The following is a 16876-nucleotide window of genomic DNA, read 5'->3' on the forward strand; positions in this document are numbered from 1 at the left end:
CTGTTTTTAAATGAAAATTTAATTTTTTAAATATTTAATTTAAATTTAAAAATTATGAAAATAAAAAAGAAAAGGCTAAAAAAAGAGAGGATAAGAAAATTTGAGGCTGCAAGAAATGTGGGGACGGGCAGGGGCAGATTGTGGACCTGCCCGATAGGTGAGGAAAGCGAATCTCGTCCACAACTTACGTGGGGTCCAGCAATTGTGTGGATGGGATGGAAAGTATGGTCAGTGGGAGCCCGCCGGTTGAAGATTGGATTACGGCAACTTTCCGTGATTCCATATCTCGTAGGATCATATTATCGTCAAATTTGCCATCTCAGCATTCGCATGGCATCATCAAATTTGCCAACTCAGCATTTGTGATGCTCCCACGTGCTTAAATTAACTCCCCTCGGTAGAACTGGGGTATCATCCATCTAAGGTGTAATGGTAATGTCAGCATAAAATTTTCCGGAGGCTTTCAAAGTCACTGACATCATGTAACAATTAAATAATTATTTTATTTTTTAAAATTATATTGAAAATTCACAATTAGAAAATATCACTCTAATTCAAATTCAAATTCAAATTAAAAAATGCCATTTAAAAATTATATTGAAAATTCACAATTAGAAACTATCACTCTAATTCAAATTCAAATTCAAATTAAAAAATGGCATTTAAAAATTAAGACTTTATTTCAAATTCAAACCTGCATTTAGGAATTGAGCCTTCAATCTTATTCTAATTATTGTATTTATATCTTGATTTTTTGTTTTTTTAATGGGATATTTATAAATCCACACAAACAAGAGTTTCAATTTAAAAATAATAATATTTAATAGTAACCTATTTTGCATTTATTTTAAAATTAAAAAAATAAATTAAATTAATCATGCCCATTGCTCATATATTGATTAAGGTTGAATAAAAGGTATTCTCATCTAATCACTTATTTCCCTTTGATTTTGGATTGTTGTCGAGGCTGAATGCTGACCTTAAGGAGCAATTCCATCACTAAAGTCAACTAGTGACTCTAATGATGAGCTCATAGCTTTAGAAGGATATGTGGTACTCCCAATATAGTATATTGGTTGATCATTTGATGGACTTTCGGGTACATCTACTATAGATTTGGGAAACTTGTGTTTCCAGCCCATGATTAGGAAAATATATGATTTTGAAATCCTACATAAGTGAAATATGAGATTTTTCTGTTAATGGGGAAAATATTATATTTCTCGTGCACTATATACTGTATAGATATGCATTTCCAAAATTGCCCTTTAATGTTTCCCTATCAACAGCCACCGTGTCCATGTCAACAGGAAGGTGCACAATTTAATAAGCACCAAAATCTGAAACCCACAAACACTCGACCCGAGGAACATTTAAAAGTTGGGAAATTCTCTCTATCACTTCCTTTTGTTTTGCCTTAACCCGATATCAGAAAATTCTCATTTTCATAGTTTGTTTGATATATGAAGATAGGTAGCCGATCTGTTTATTGACGTTCTGACCAGGTGATGGATATCCATCTTCCCAAAGCTGTCTTCGTCTCATTTTGGCCTAACCCTAGTGTGTCTCTCTTCATGAGTTGACCACCCAAACCCAATAAGAATATTCCAAAAACCTTCAACGAAGCCAAAGTCTAGGCATATATTCATATTTCTTCATCAAATGTTTTTAAGGTTTCTAGAAACCGAAGTGGAGCTTCCTCTTGCTATGGATTAATCAATCACAAGTGAGTTTTCCATTCAAGGATTTGTTTGGCTGTTGAGAAAATATTGGGGTCGAAGGTCTTATATTTTGGGGTTTGTTGTATTTTGATTCATTTTTGCATGAATGAAATAGAAGGAAATTTTGTTTTGGTTAAAGAAATTTTCAGATGGAGTTAAATCGAGTTCATCATAGCAATAACAACAAAGTTTTTCAATAATCAATGGCCCTAGCTTGTGGAAAGGCCTAAACTACCGATTTAGCTTTTTATCACTTTTTATCACATTCAGCCCTCCCATGGTTCCCTTTGCAAACATTAGATACCTGATGTGTCACTTAATGTTGTTTTGGAACTGGTATGAGAAGCCAGGAAATTATGGATTGGATGTTAAGGCTAAAAATTCCTGAAATCTTAAAGGTCTGCTTACTGATTCATTATCATTTCATGCCCATTTTGTTCCTTTCCTTTCAGCCGTTCAGTTGTTTTGTTACCCACAATTCTCCAACAGTCAAAGTACGGAACACATGGAGGCTGAAATTCAGGACATAAGCGAATTCGAATCTCATTCTCCTTTTGAAACCCAGATTTCTGCACCTTCTCTAGAAGCAAAAGATATGAAGCATATTCAAGAGGAAATAAAATTACTACTGAAATTTGACTCAGCTCAGAAGCTTGTCCATTCATTCGAGGCTTCCCCATATGATGGAAATGAGTCTTTGAGTATAATTTCTTTACTTGCATTTTCAAGTAATAATGAGCTTGTATTTGAGTTTTTTGAATCTGAGCAGCCACAACTACGAAAGCCACAGCATAACAAGTAAGTTCTTGCTACTCTATTGTTGTTTCTCTTTATTCTTTCTTGTATTAAATATTGTTGATTTGAATCTATGTTTTAGCTTACACTTAAATTAAGGATGGTGCTATATTGTTATGATACAATTGGCACACATCAATATTGTGGCCATATGCTATTTTTTTGGCGTTAATTTGTTAATCTGATGGTGGCCACATCTTGAACACCTCAAATTTTGAGGTACTTCCAATTCGCATTTCAACTTCTATGTTTTAATTTGAAATGCTTACTTCTATGCGAAAATATTCAATTTTCAAAAAATCTTTTTGACTCTATTCAATAGGTCTAATAATGTATGTATGTTGGACCTTTTGAAGCAATTATACATCTTGGGAGGCAATTCTAATTGGTTAATAAAAATACATTTCAATTTTTTATATTTTTTTTTCATTTTTCCTTAGTTTAGCCATATGGAAAATGGACAAATGAATTGTGGGGTAATTTTTTATTGTTGAATTTGTGATTTCTTTAATGGGTTTTTGTTGAAATAGTGGTGAAATGTGTAGAAATTATTGGACAATATGCAGTGACAAAACAAAACACAGAAAGCAATATGTCAATAGGATTTATGTGGGCCTTTTGTTGAACCCCTCTATAACTAAAACAGAACAAGGTTACTATTTATATTCCACTTCTGGTGATAGGAAGAAGTGCTTCCATAGTGTTCATTTGGTTTCTGTCAAGTTGAAGGAAGAATTTTGTGAAACTGATCTGAGGCCACCCATGATTTATGGAACAGAATGATGGGTAGTCAAGAAACAATACATCTAAAAAATTATCATAAATGAATGAGGAAGTAGGGATGGTATATAAAAAATGCTAATTGCACTAGCATAGATGTTTAAGGTTAGCATGAGGATAAAGAGGAAATGGCCAAAATGAAAACAGGATGAAACAGTAAGGCTATGTTTGGTTCTCGGAAAATGTGAGAGAAAGAAAATTGGGAGGAAAAATGGATGGAAAGAAAAAGCTAAGGAAATGAATATAATTTTTTTCACTTGTTTGGTTATCCATGGAAAATTCAAGGGAAAAAAAAAAAAGAATTCATTTTCTTTTGTTTGGTTAACCACAAAAAAAAGTCAAGGAAAAATGGAAGGAAAATAAAATCAACAATTTGTCTTAAATAGTTATCAATTTGTTGAATAATAAAATAAATTAATCCAATAAAGAAACAGTTGAAAAACGTGAATTTTTCGACATAAAACATTGCTCATAAAAAGTCTTTGCTATTATTTTTTTTATTAATAATTATAAGATTTATGTTTAAAATTTTCCTCATGCAAAGGCTCGAGTTACAGTCAAGAACACGAATTTCGATCACTTCAAATTCTATAATAGTACTGCAACTATATCATATTTGGGCACTGCAGTAGGGGAGGCAACTATTCTTAAGGCGAGGGCTAGATCAAGATCCACCAAAAGGTTTAACATAACTGTGCCCATATCTTCATCCAAGGTAAATAACCATAGACAATTGCGTAGAGATTTAAATTCTGGGGTTTTGAATCTAAGCAGCACTGCAAAGTTGAGTGGAAAGATACATCTGTTCAAGATTTTCAAGAAGAAGAAATCTGCATAAATGAGTTGTACCATGGAGCTTCATACTAACACAAGCTCCATTGAGAACTTGAGCTGTAACTGAAAATTCTACCAAGCTTAATTCACTAGTGTTTTTCTGTCATGGGGGAGAGGCCATATGTGATGGAAAGAAACTACAGAATTTGTATTTTGCATATTCAACAACTATGTAATCACCTAGAATTCATCATTCATTGTAAAACTAAAGAAGTCTTACATAACAAACAAATAAAAATAAGCCCTTATAGCAAATGAATAAAAGAAGTCTTCATAAGTCTAAAAATATAATAGATCAATTTCTAATAGTCAACTATCATCCATGAGTTTTGATATCAAAACTTCACATATAGCCCCAAAACAAAAGTAAAACTAAAAATAAAAATGTTTTGATATCATCCACTTTTCCGTTTCGGTACGCACTGCTATAGTAGATTCACCGTCACAGATGCGCCTCTTGAAGTCATCTTTTAACCGGACATTCTTAGGATGGAATGCTTTATTTTGTTGCACTTATATGTAGACAAGAGAGAAACACACAGGTTGGAGTTTTGGATTATTGGTTTTTTTTCTCTCAAATTAGACAATTTTTGGGAAATTTTACATAGGTCTCGGGATTGTGTGGGTGATGAAGCCAAGAGAGAGAGAGAGAGAGAGAGAGAGAGAGAAATACTCCCAAATCAAAGAGAAGAAAGGTTTCAGATTAGGGAAATAACAACCGGTTGTTGGGTCGGGTGATTTTTCATAGGTTTCAAATTCAGATTTTTTTGTTTTATAAATTTTCAATCTCTCATGTGAAATGGAAGGTTTCCTGCTAATATGGAGATAGGGTTGCAGCTGACATGGAGGCATGGAGGGGCAATCTAGGAACATAAAATGGAATCAGCAAAGAGTGCATGAGAAAGATAATATTTTGCCCTTTCACGGTCAAATCTTATATCCCAGTTCATTATAGTTTGATTGTCATAATACTTTCAAATAGCTGGCTGCAAACACAATTTTCCCTATAAATTTCCTTTTGAGGCATATATGCTCCCAACAAATTATTTAGAAGTAAATCCTTGGAATTTTGGGTCATGTGTTTGACCACAAAAATACAGGTTTTAATCCCTTTTTAAAACTTATATCTAATGTGATATCTTTCCCATCATGTTGGATCATTCTTTCCTAAAAATGAAGAGAGTTTGGTATAAAAATGGAATGTATTTGATTGTAATTTTAAAAAATATTTTTAATATTTTTAATGTTTTAAAATAAAAAAATTTAAGTATTTAAAATATTAGAAACACTTTTTAAAATCAGTATCAAATACATTTGAAGTCTTAATTGACAATTAAAGCTTTAGTTGATAATTGAGACTTCACATCATCTTTTCATAACTAATATTTTTTAAATCAAAACGTCAATTAGTAATTGAGATTTTAGGTTAAAAAATAAAGTCATAATTGATAATTGAAACTTTATTTTTTTTTAATTGAAGTCTTAGTTAAGAATTGAGATTTCAACTTATTTGTTTTAAAAAAATATTTTTTAATCATATGATTCTTATATAATATAAAAAAATCATTTTAAATATAAGTTTGACAAAGTCATTAAATTTTATTTTATTTTTCCTTCAAAAGGGGCTATTTTGGTCAAAAACTCAAATTCATGAGTTTGATTGAAAATGAGAGTGATCATGTTGTCACATCGATATTAGAAAAAATGTGTTGGACATGGTATAACTATTATGAAAACTAAATAAAAGAACACAACATAGTATATTATTGAAATAATTTTGAAATATTAATTTAAATCTTCTAAATAAATCATAATAATAAAGAACAATAATTGTCTAAGAAATTGACATAGCATACAATGCATCTATGTTCCACCATTTGTTGATTTCAATGCAATGGAAGGTATAAACAATGGGTTTAGTTAAGACGTCAAAGTTATTCTTTTTGGTAGGCACGAGAGCTATATATTTTTCAAATAAATTTATTTTTGAAGAATAACTTATAAGAAAATTATTAAGATATAAAATTAAAGTGATAAATATGGGAAATAATTTTTCTTTTTTTTAAAAAACTATGGCACCATATTAAAAATAAATAAACTCATCACGGTTCGAGTGTAAAAATTGCTATATAAAGCTACAATATGACTTTTTGTTGATTTTTTTTTTCAAAGATCCAATTTCTTTATATCCTAATTCTATTTATTTGTTCTTTTACTTTGTCTCCTTACTTTATACCCTTGAGCTCATTGTTTAAAAAACCCAAAGTGTATTTAAGTAATTTTATAATAAAGTTAATTATTTGATTAATTTATCATGTTTATAACATGTATGTGCTTTTCCAATCTAACAAATGTGATGTCTAAACATTTTTTGTGATTTTGCTCTCATACATTCAAATTCTGCTCCTTAGTCTCCCAATTACACCTCCAAGTTGTCCAATTCCACTTTGAAGGAAAGAATTACAAGTAGTCTAGTGGCTTTATACTCAAAGTCTCGTTTTGTTATATCACATCTCATATTTTTGTACCTTGGTCCTTTATGTCCTATGTGACTGCTTTAAATAAGAATATGTAATTAAATAATATAAATTCTTTCGCTAAGAGAGCAAAAAAATTCATAATATTTGGAAATTGTATAGATGATTGACAATTCCATTTGTCATGTTTTTTTTTCTTCATAATTGTAATGATTTTGTTCTCGTGTTTTCACAATCCACTTCTTAGTTGCTCAATGTCGCTTCCTAAATGTCCAATCATCGCACCCTGATTGCATTCCTTTGTACTTTAATGTTATGTCTTTGTATCCTCCTTTACCTAATTTTATAGAAAAAGTATTTAATTTAATATATATCCATTCATTTATTTATAAAAATTTTAAAATTTTAAAATAGTTATAAATTTTAAGCAAACAATAGTTATTATATATTGATTAAAAATTTAAATTATTTATAATTTTTTAAATAATATTTTATATAGAGTAATTTTTATTTTTATTTTTGAAATTTCTCAATTTAAATGGTGACATTAAAAAATTTGTTTCACATTTTTTATGATAATTTATTTAAAATAATAAAATTATATTTATTTTTTATGTTGTGTGTACGCTCGAATTTTGTAAAGGTCCTGCAAAATTAGCAAAAAAATAAAAAATAAAAAATAATGCTAACAAAATATTTATTGAAATTAAAATATTATGGGTATAATCTCAAAACTAATATTCTTTACAAAATATTTCCCCTCTGATTTTTTTGCCTTGATCACAATTTGGAAGACAATGATGACATTTTCTTGATTTTGAAGATTAATCAAGGACCACAAGTGGCTTATTCCCAAATGAACTCGTTGAATGACGAAGAACGTAGGGAGATTTGATGAAGCTTTTTTTAAGTGGTCTCTAGATTTTCTCCTTAGGATTTCCTTTATGGATTTCTTTTTTGAATTTCTCCTATTTTTCTTGAAAGAAGCCACTTGTATTTATAGGTGAAGACATGAAATTTGAATTTTGAATTCTCAAATTTTAGTTGCTTAATTAAAGGGATTTAGTTACTTGATTTTAGCAACTTTTCTTCTTCCAGAGGTTTCATCGAGATAATAATGATAATAATATATTATCATTATCCTTTTTATAATTGGAGATTAGTTCCACTTTTTTTTAGGAAATTTTATCCATAATAGGATATTTATTTATTTATTTTGAAGACCAAAATAGTGGTAATTTAATCCACTAAAATTTTTATGTCTACAAATGCCCCTACTTCAAGACGTATCATGTACATGTATTGTCATGTGGATGAGGTGAGTCTTGAAGTAAATTTTTTTTTTTTCAAAAAAATATTTGATAGGAAGTTTCCTATTTAAAAAAAAAAATTTCTTTATCACTTTTTACCAAACTTCACTTCGTTTTCCTTCTTACTTTACACTTTGAATCCTTTTCCAATCTGTCAACCCTTTATATATATATATATATATATATATATATATATATATATATTTATTTATTTATTTATTTATTTATTTATTTATTTAAAGGGGACAATAGTTGAGAAAACAAACTTGAACTTTTTTAGAGAGTTTTTTTTTTTATCCTTGGATGTTTTTCGACCCAATTTGAGAAACTTGACTTGAATCATTTTAGAAATTCTTTCAATTTTTGGGTGATCTTCAACCAAATTTTAAGGAACCCAATATGAATTCTCCACGAGGAATCCTTCCATTTTTTCAATCATTTTCAACCTTGGATCAATTTCCAAACCTATAAGTTTGTTTGTTTTTTTTTTGTTTTTTTATGTATTATATATGCATTGGAGATCATGTTGTGGCATTCAACATCAAGTTGTGGGGAGGCATCAACAGTGGCTGAGTATAGAAGGCCGTTTGTGGCATGCCAAAATCATGTTGTGGAGCCAAACTGGAATGCTTGTGTATACATATATTTATACACACAGTGGTGGAATGCCAGTTTCAATGACCGGGTTGTAATATGTATATATATATATATATGTATATATATATATATATATATATATATATATATATATATATATATATATATATATATATACATATATATATATATATACATATATTTATACACACAGTGGTGGAATGCCAGTTTCAATGACCGGGTTGTAATATATATATATATATGTATGTATGTATAGATAATCTCCTGAAAAGTGGTGGAGATTTTTTTTAATGTATATAATATGCATGGAAAAAGTCAAACCTTCCATAAGTGATATATATATTGACATGCAATCTTCTTATTTATTCGAATTTTTTTTCTAACTTTTTTTTTTGTCAAGGAAGAAAAAGACTCACCTTTTTCGAACACGTGTTGGACTTCATCATTTGCAGAGATGAATTTGATTTTAGGTAATTTTTTTTAAAATTACCTTAATACTTGAGGGGGAATTTTTAATAAACTTAAATATCCATATAAAAAAAAAATTTAAAGTTTGACCCTCATGTAATCAAGGCATAACTTTGATGCGAAGCGGTGTCGTATTTTCAACACTTATGTGCTAAAGTCTTCACCCATGCAAATGGGCTTGACTTGAATGCATAGTGATGTTCAAGTTTTAACATTTAATTAAAACCATAATAATACTTGGTATCTATGCAAACAAGTTATGGCTCTGATGCTACGCTGTATTGCACTTTCAACACTTAATACAACTTAAGTGCTAAGGTCTTCATTCATGCGAATTGACTTGACTTAAATGCATAGTGGTGTCTAAAAACTTAGACCCATATTTTATTCTTTTTTTTTTGTAGGATGGCGTTCTTCAAATGTTTCAAAGAGAAAATTGTAACCATTCTTGAGGATGATAGTGAAGGTTTTGAGGAAGGGACTACCTTGTCCGTGCGTAAGTCACTTACTGACCTTCAATCTTTGTCAGTGCCAGTGGCAAAGGATCCATTACACATTTCTTCTTGGTCCCGAATTGCATCGTGCAAGCTTACAAATGTCAGCAATTCAAAACTTAATAAGGTGAAACTTGTTTATGATGTCTTGCTGCTGAATTCCTCTCACTTAACTACTACTGAAGTTCATGATGAATTTGGATTGTTGGATTCTTGTGTTTGTGATGAAGAAACCAAATGAGGAAGCTCCTTCAAGGTACTTGGGGAATCTTTCTTTACCGAAAGATATTGGGAATGGGTAGAGGATGTATTGGGTTGGTATGGACCATTTCTTAAAGGATGAAACCTTTATGAAGCTATTTTTACATCCTTATTCAACTACAATCACCATGCCTTTATGATTAGGGCCTTTTGTGAACGTTAGTGTCCTACCACTAACACCTTGTATACTTCCATTGGAGAGGTTTCCATCTCTTTTTGGGACTTGTATTGTATTGTTGGACTACCCATCATTAGATCTTTTTATGATGATATGGTACCGAGCATGAAAGAGCTAGCTATCTAATAATGCAATGAAGTTTTCACTCCTACCAAGTTGTTGAAACTTATTCCTTGCATATCATCGAATTTTCTCTAAGATGAAGGGGAAGTTTTCAATCAAGTTAGCCTATTGGGTGTCATTTTGGTACAAAGACTCCATGAAGTATGCAAAACCCCCAAATAAGAGTACAAGGAATAAGACACAGAGGCTTAAGGAGACTCATAACCCCTTTGGGGATATTGATCCTATTAAATATTGTATCCCAATCAGAAATAAAAGTTTTTGACGACCTTGGCATGGCCGAGACAGATGTTAAGGAAACTTACTTGGCCATTTTCTTGGCATGCTAGTTATGTAAGTTCATTCTTCCTTGGGGGGTGTCAATTTGATTTCTTCTTGGAGTCTTCAAGGTAGCTAGTAGAATGGCTCAAGGTGAGACATTTAGCCTTGATGTTCCGGTGTTAGCAAGCATTTACAATGGCTTAAATGAAATTGCTTGTTCTTCAAAGCCTTGGACTAATTCTAGACCCTCCATTTTGTCCCTTTAGCATATGTCTTTAAGTTCACTTCCAATGCTCCACAGTAGTTCCTTGATGACCCATTGCTACTCATACTACTTATCTTTTTTAACCACCCTAGAGACTTTGGTTGAGGAATTTATCTAGCCCTCCCCGTTGTAACCTTGGTAGTCCTTTGAGTTTAAGTTAGGCTTCACTTGGGTGCACTTTAGGTTAGATTCCATTTAGTTCGCCTTACGTCACTTAGACATTTTTTGACTCACTTTCCTGCATGTTTTGCATAGTTTCATGACTCACATGGCTTGTACAACTTGCATGTGCTTTATTCTTTTTTATATTGGTTAGTTTTATTCACTTATTTATTTATTTACTTGTTTTTAGGAAATTGCTTAAGATTAATGATTCTTTCTTTAAGTTATTTGAAATTATATTTTATTATTATTAGTATTTAAATATGTATGCATTTGATATTTTAGTTTTAATTGCATAATTTTAATTTTTAATTTTTAATTTTTAATTTTCAATTTTTAATTTTTAATTTTCAATTACATGATTTTTTTATTCTATTCTTTACTTTTTATTTTGCATGATATTTTGCAAGGAGGAAATCTTCACTTTCCAAGCAAGTTTGACTCGAGAGGAAACACCCCATTGGCTTATGGATGGAAAGTTTGGCCACATTGGAAAGTAGTTTCTTTACATGGCACATAAGGTTTTGCAAGAGAAGATGTGGTGACATTTTTTTTAGAGAGTTGAAGATTTTTAGAAAAGGAAAGAAGCAGTTTCCTTTATAAAGAAGGACAGTGATTGACTTTTTACATGGAGAAAGGGAAAGTGGTAGAGTTTTTGATATGGAAAAAGAAGAATGATAGAACTGTTACACAACCACACTGCACACACTGGTTAGTTCATAAGAAAATAAAGAAAACTGGAAAAAAAAAACAGAGAATTAAGGAAGAAGATTAGACCGAGTCTTGTGGAAAACACAATCTCCTTAAAACAGATTCGCCTTCTCCACAGGTGCTTTGAGAATCGCAAGGCGTCTGTCTCCCAGGATAAAACGATCTTCGAATGGCAGCAACAACACTCTGCAGCCACTCCGGCGAACTGGAAATTGTTCAACTCTATCACGGACACGGAAAGAAGGAACTCTTAAACACTCTGACAATACTCCAAAGTTTTTCTGTACTTTTTTGAAAGAAAGTCTACCACTATTTATAGACTTCAAGGAGGGAAGAACACAGACAGGTTCAGAAAGCCAAAATGAATTTGGCTTCTTGAGACTCTTAGAATTCTGGAAAATTGAATGAATTTACTTAATTCAATGGATTTACTTAATTTCATTCATCCCCTTTTTCCAACAATTCCCCACATGAAAGAAATTAAGACACGATGAACTTTGTGATAGAGTACAACGGTTGAAACCTGCATAGGAGAGGTAGGTGTTACCCCTTGAACCTTCCCTTGTAGAAATATGTTTACTCTACTAGCTAAACAGTAGACACGATGTCCTTGAACTGCTCTGCCATTTATGTAGATGATGACATATCTCACACAGGAATCTTCCTAACATATTTCAGTTCTCACTTTTATGTTCATTTTGGCCATGAACATACGCCTGGTTCTGTAAGAGTTTAATAAGAATTGTGCCCTACTCAACTCCCTTAGAAGCGGCCCCACTTCACTCTTACATAGGTGATCTCTTAATCACGAGTAACCCGCATTACTCTGTTCGGATTTCCGAAGCATAAGGATCATTAAAAGCATAGCTTACCCTTTCCTCTTACGGGCATCACTATTTTATCATAGGAATGGACTAGGGAAGATCCCCACAGTGACTTAACAAAGTCTTTACAGTTTAGTTGTCCCTTTTGAACCTAGATCTCGGGATCTCCAGTCAACTAGGTTGGGTATCCACTGTATTGACTTATTCTTTTATGGGCTTTAGTCCCATTCCCCTTGATGACTTTTCAACTAACTCTCTATTTAACCCTTTGGTTAGTGGATCCGCAATGTTATCTTTGGATTTCACATAGTCCACAGAGATAACCCCAGTTGAGAGTAGTTGTCTAATGGTATTGTGTCTACGACGAATGTGTCTAGAATTACCATTATACATATTACTCTGTGCTCTACCAATTGTAGATTGACTATCACAATGTATGCAAATTGGAGGCACAGGCTTTGACCACCTTGGAATATCCTCTAGGAAGTGGCGTAACCATTCAACCTCTTCCCCACATTTATCTAGTGCTATAAATTCAGATTCCATTGTGGATCTGGCAATAACCGTTTGTTTTGAGGATTTCCACGACACTGCTGCACCTCCTAGTGTAAACACATAACCACTATGGGATTTTGAGTCTTTAACATTAGATATCCAATTCGCATCACTATATCCTTCAAGTATAGTAGGATATTGATTACTACTCAAAAAGTGCTATTTGATAGCCTATAATTAATCATTTTAAACACTTTTGAGTAGTAGTTTAGGCCTTTTAACTCAATTGGCATGTTAAGGATCCTTTAAAGCAATTTTGATCACTTTGTGTAAGTTTTGGTGTTTTTGTTAGTATTTTGATCACCAAAGCAAGTCAAGAATGAGGAGAGCTATGAGGAATCTTGGGCAAAGCTTAGAATTCAATTGCCAAGAGTGAATCTGGATTGCAAGGAGAAAAAGCAAAGAGAATCTGCCATGAAGCCTATTCTTGATGACAGTCGTAGCAGCCACTTTTGGAGCACTTTCTGAAGTCCAAATGATGCATGCTATATACCATTTCAAAGCTCAGGAAGTCAACAATCCAATGCTTTAAACGATGCACGATTCAGAGTTGAAACGAAGAAGTTGCAGCCATTACAAGTCAATCACTCTAAAGTGTTGCAGAATCAGCCTTTTGTTGCGAGAATTTCGCAGCACTTTTGTACAGTAAGGTGTTTCTCCTTCTGAGGATGCACGAACCATGCCGCGAGAAGGGAGCTGGAAACCTCAAGGTGGAAGCCAACTTCGCAACCCTGTGAAGATAGCTCGGTCTTGCAAAATAATTTCGCAACCCTCTTGGGTGTCTGCGAAATTTCGCAGACACCATTTTACTCCTGCGAAATGGTTCCTGAAGCCTCCCGAAGCTTGCTACCGACATTGGGAGATATTTTCCATTAGATTTTTGTTGTCTAAATCCCAAAATACTCCTTGTAAACCACCAATTACATGATTCCTTAGTTTTTAAGTTAGTAAAAAGACCAAATATCTTTGTAACAATTAGTTTTATATTGGTTTGATATATATACCTCTCGAGAGCCTGTTCTCAGAGAGGAGTTCCTTCTGTAACCGTTTTGGTAAGCAAGTAAAGGTCTTTTCTTTCTACTGCCTTACCTTCTCACTTTGTATTTTCATTTTATTTCTAAGTTATGAATTCTCTGAGGAATTTTCCCCAGAGAATGAGTAACTAAACCTCCAATTCCTTGGAGCTAAGGTTGCCGGGGAAGGTTCCAAGTGCAAAAATGCAAAGCTCTGTGGTTTTAGCTAGTAATGAAGAGGAAGTGAAATCTTTTAGTGATTTCAATGTTTTTAGTTAACTTAAAACACCTTGGAGTCACCTGGGCCAACACTTGGTAAAGCAAGTGATTTCCAACCATGGAAATGCACTAGTTTACCTCTTGCGAGCCTCCGGGAGGTGACTTCAAGGTAGGATTCTCTGGAATTACCAACACTTGGTAAGCTTTTGGATTCCTAGGAGACATCCATTAGTTATCTCTTGCGAGTTTGTGAAGGGGAATCCAAGGTTAAAGATCACCTTGAATGGTAAGTGCTCGTGAGAGGCATGAACCATTGCAAGTTGCATCAGTGAGAGAATTAAAGTGAAATCTAATTGAAGGAGTCTCTGTACATCACCGGTTAGAGAATTGACTATAAGTTGAATCTCTAATGCGAGGAAATGAACCAACTGACCAGAGCCGTGTCTTTTGCATGAGGAACCCCCCAGTGAACCTAAATCTCCAAGGAATGTTTTTCTTCCTAAATTATTCCAAACTTCTGTTAAGTTAGTTAGTTTAAGCCTCAACCTTTACCAATCAAAGTTTGTGTTTTATTTCTTAAGCTAACCGTGAAATGAAACAAGACCAATTCACTTGGAATTGGTATCCTTGATTGCTTGTTAGTTATTCCCAGTGAACGACCCTAGAGCCACTATACTATAGTAGCTTTTTATTTGCTACCCTAGTGTATGGTGTTATAGGTATAAATTTTGTTGATCACTTCCTTAATCAAGGAGCACCAGCTGAACACAAATCAGCTGAGACACCAATTGGGCATGAATCAGATATCTCGTATAGTGCAGCCCATAATCACGAGTAAACCGTAAGTACTTTAGTACTCTTATAATTCCTTGCCAATGCTTGGCTCCGGGATTACTCGTATATCTACTCAGTTTACTAACCGCATAGGCTATGTCTGGTCTTGTACAACTCATTAAGTACATTAGACTGCCTATTATTCTAGAGTATTCTACTTGAGAAACACTCTCACCTTTATTCTTGGACAAATGTAGAGTTACATCCACCGGTGTTCTAGCAACTCCAAAATTATCTTTATCAAACTTTCCAAGAATTTTGTCTACATAATGTGACTGACTTAATATGAGTTCATCTGATGTTCTTTTGATTTTTATTCCCAATATAACATCAGCAAGTCCCATGTCTTTCATGTCAAACCTTGAATTCAACATGTTCTTTGTAGATGTGATCATCTTATCATCACTACCAACAATAAGCATGTCATCTACATACAAACATACAATGACATATCCATGTTCTGTATCCTTGACATAAACACACTTGTCACATTCATTGATTTTGAAGCCATGTGACAGCATAACATTGTCAAATTTTTCATGCCATTGTTTCGGTGCTTGTTTTAAGCCATACAAAGATTTCACCAGTTTACAAACTTTCTTTTCTTGTCCTAGAGCTGAAAAACCCTCAGGTTGCTCCATATAGATTTCTTCATCTAAATCTCCATTTAGAAAGACTGTTTTTACATCCATTTGATGTATTTCAAGATTTCTCAATGCAGCAATTGCAAGTACCATCCTTATGGAATTTATTCTCGTCACAGGAGAATATGTGTCAAAATAATCTAGGCCTTCAATTTGTCTGTAGCCTTTGATTACAAGTCTTGCTTTATACTTGTCAATTGATCCATCTACTTTCATCTTTCTCTTGAAAATCCACTTGGAACTTAAAGGTTTACAACCTGGTGGAAGATCCACTAGTTCCCAAGTATGGTTTTGCAATATGGAATCAATTTCACTCTTAATGGCCTCTTTTCACATAAGACCTTCTGTAGAGTTCACCGCCTCTTTAAAAGTTTGAGGTTCGCCTTCAAGCATAAAAGTTAGAAAATCTGGACCAAAAGACTTTTCTGTCCTTACCCTTTTGCTACGTTTAGGTTCTACCTCAACTTCTTCATTTTGATCCTGACTCTCAAGCATTTTTTTTTATGAACTTGGCTCTTCTTTGGATTTACATGGAAATACATCTTCAAAGAATGATGCATTCCTTGATTCCATTATCGTGTTCTTATGAATATCTGGGATATTTGATTCATAAACAGGAAACCGATAAGCATTACTATTATGTGCATAGCCAATGAAAATGCAATCAATAGTCTTAGGTCCTATTTTCACCTTTTTAGGTGGAGGAACTGCCACTTTAGCAAGACATCCCCACATTCGTAAGTATGTGTAGGATGGCTTTCTTCCTTTCCATAACTCATATGGAGTCTTTTCTGCTTTCTTTTTGGGTACCTTATTCAAAAGGTAATTAGCAATTAAAATGGCTTCTCCCCACATGTTTTGTGGCAAACTAGAACTTATTAACATTGCATTCATCATTTCCTTTAAGGTACGATTCTTTCGCTCAGCCACTCCATTGGATTGAGGTGAATAAGGTGCTGTTGTTTCGTGTATAATCCCATGTTGAGCACAAATGTCAACAAATGGCGATTCATACTCACCACCTCGATCACTTCTTAGTACCTTAATTTTCTTGTTGAGTTGATTCTCAACTTCGGTTTTATAGAGAACAAATTTCTTTATAGCTTCATCCTTGCTTTTTAGTAAATACACATAACAATATTTGGTGCTATCGTCAACAAAAGTAATAAAATATTTATTACCACCTCTTGTTTGTACAAATTTCAAATCACAAATATCACTATGGATCAAATCAAGGGGTTCAGTGTTTCTTTCAACACTTTGAAAAGATGACCTTGTTAGTTTTGCCTCAACACAAGTTTCACATTTATGGTTGGAATTAATTTGGAA

This window comes from Vitis vinifera, chromosome 10, assembly GCF_030704535.1.
Source record: "Vitis vinifera cultivar Pinot Noir 40024 chromosome 10, ASM3070453v1".
Taxonomy (NCBI): Eukaryota; Viridiplantae; Streptophyta; class Magnoliopsida; order Vitales; family Vitaceae; genus Vitis; species Vitis vinifera.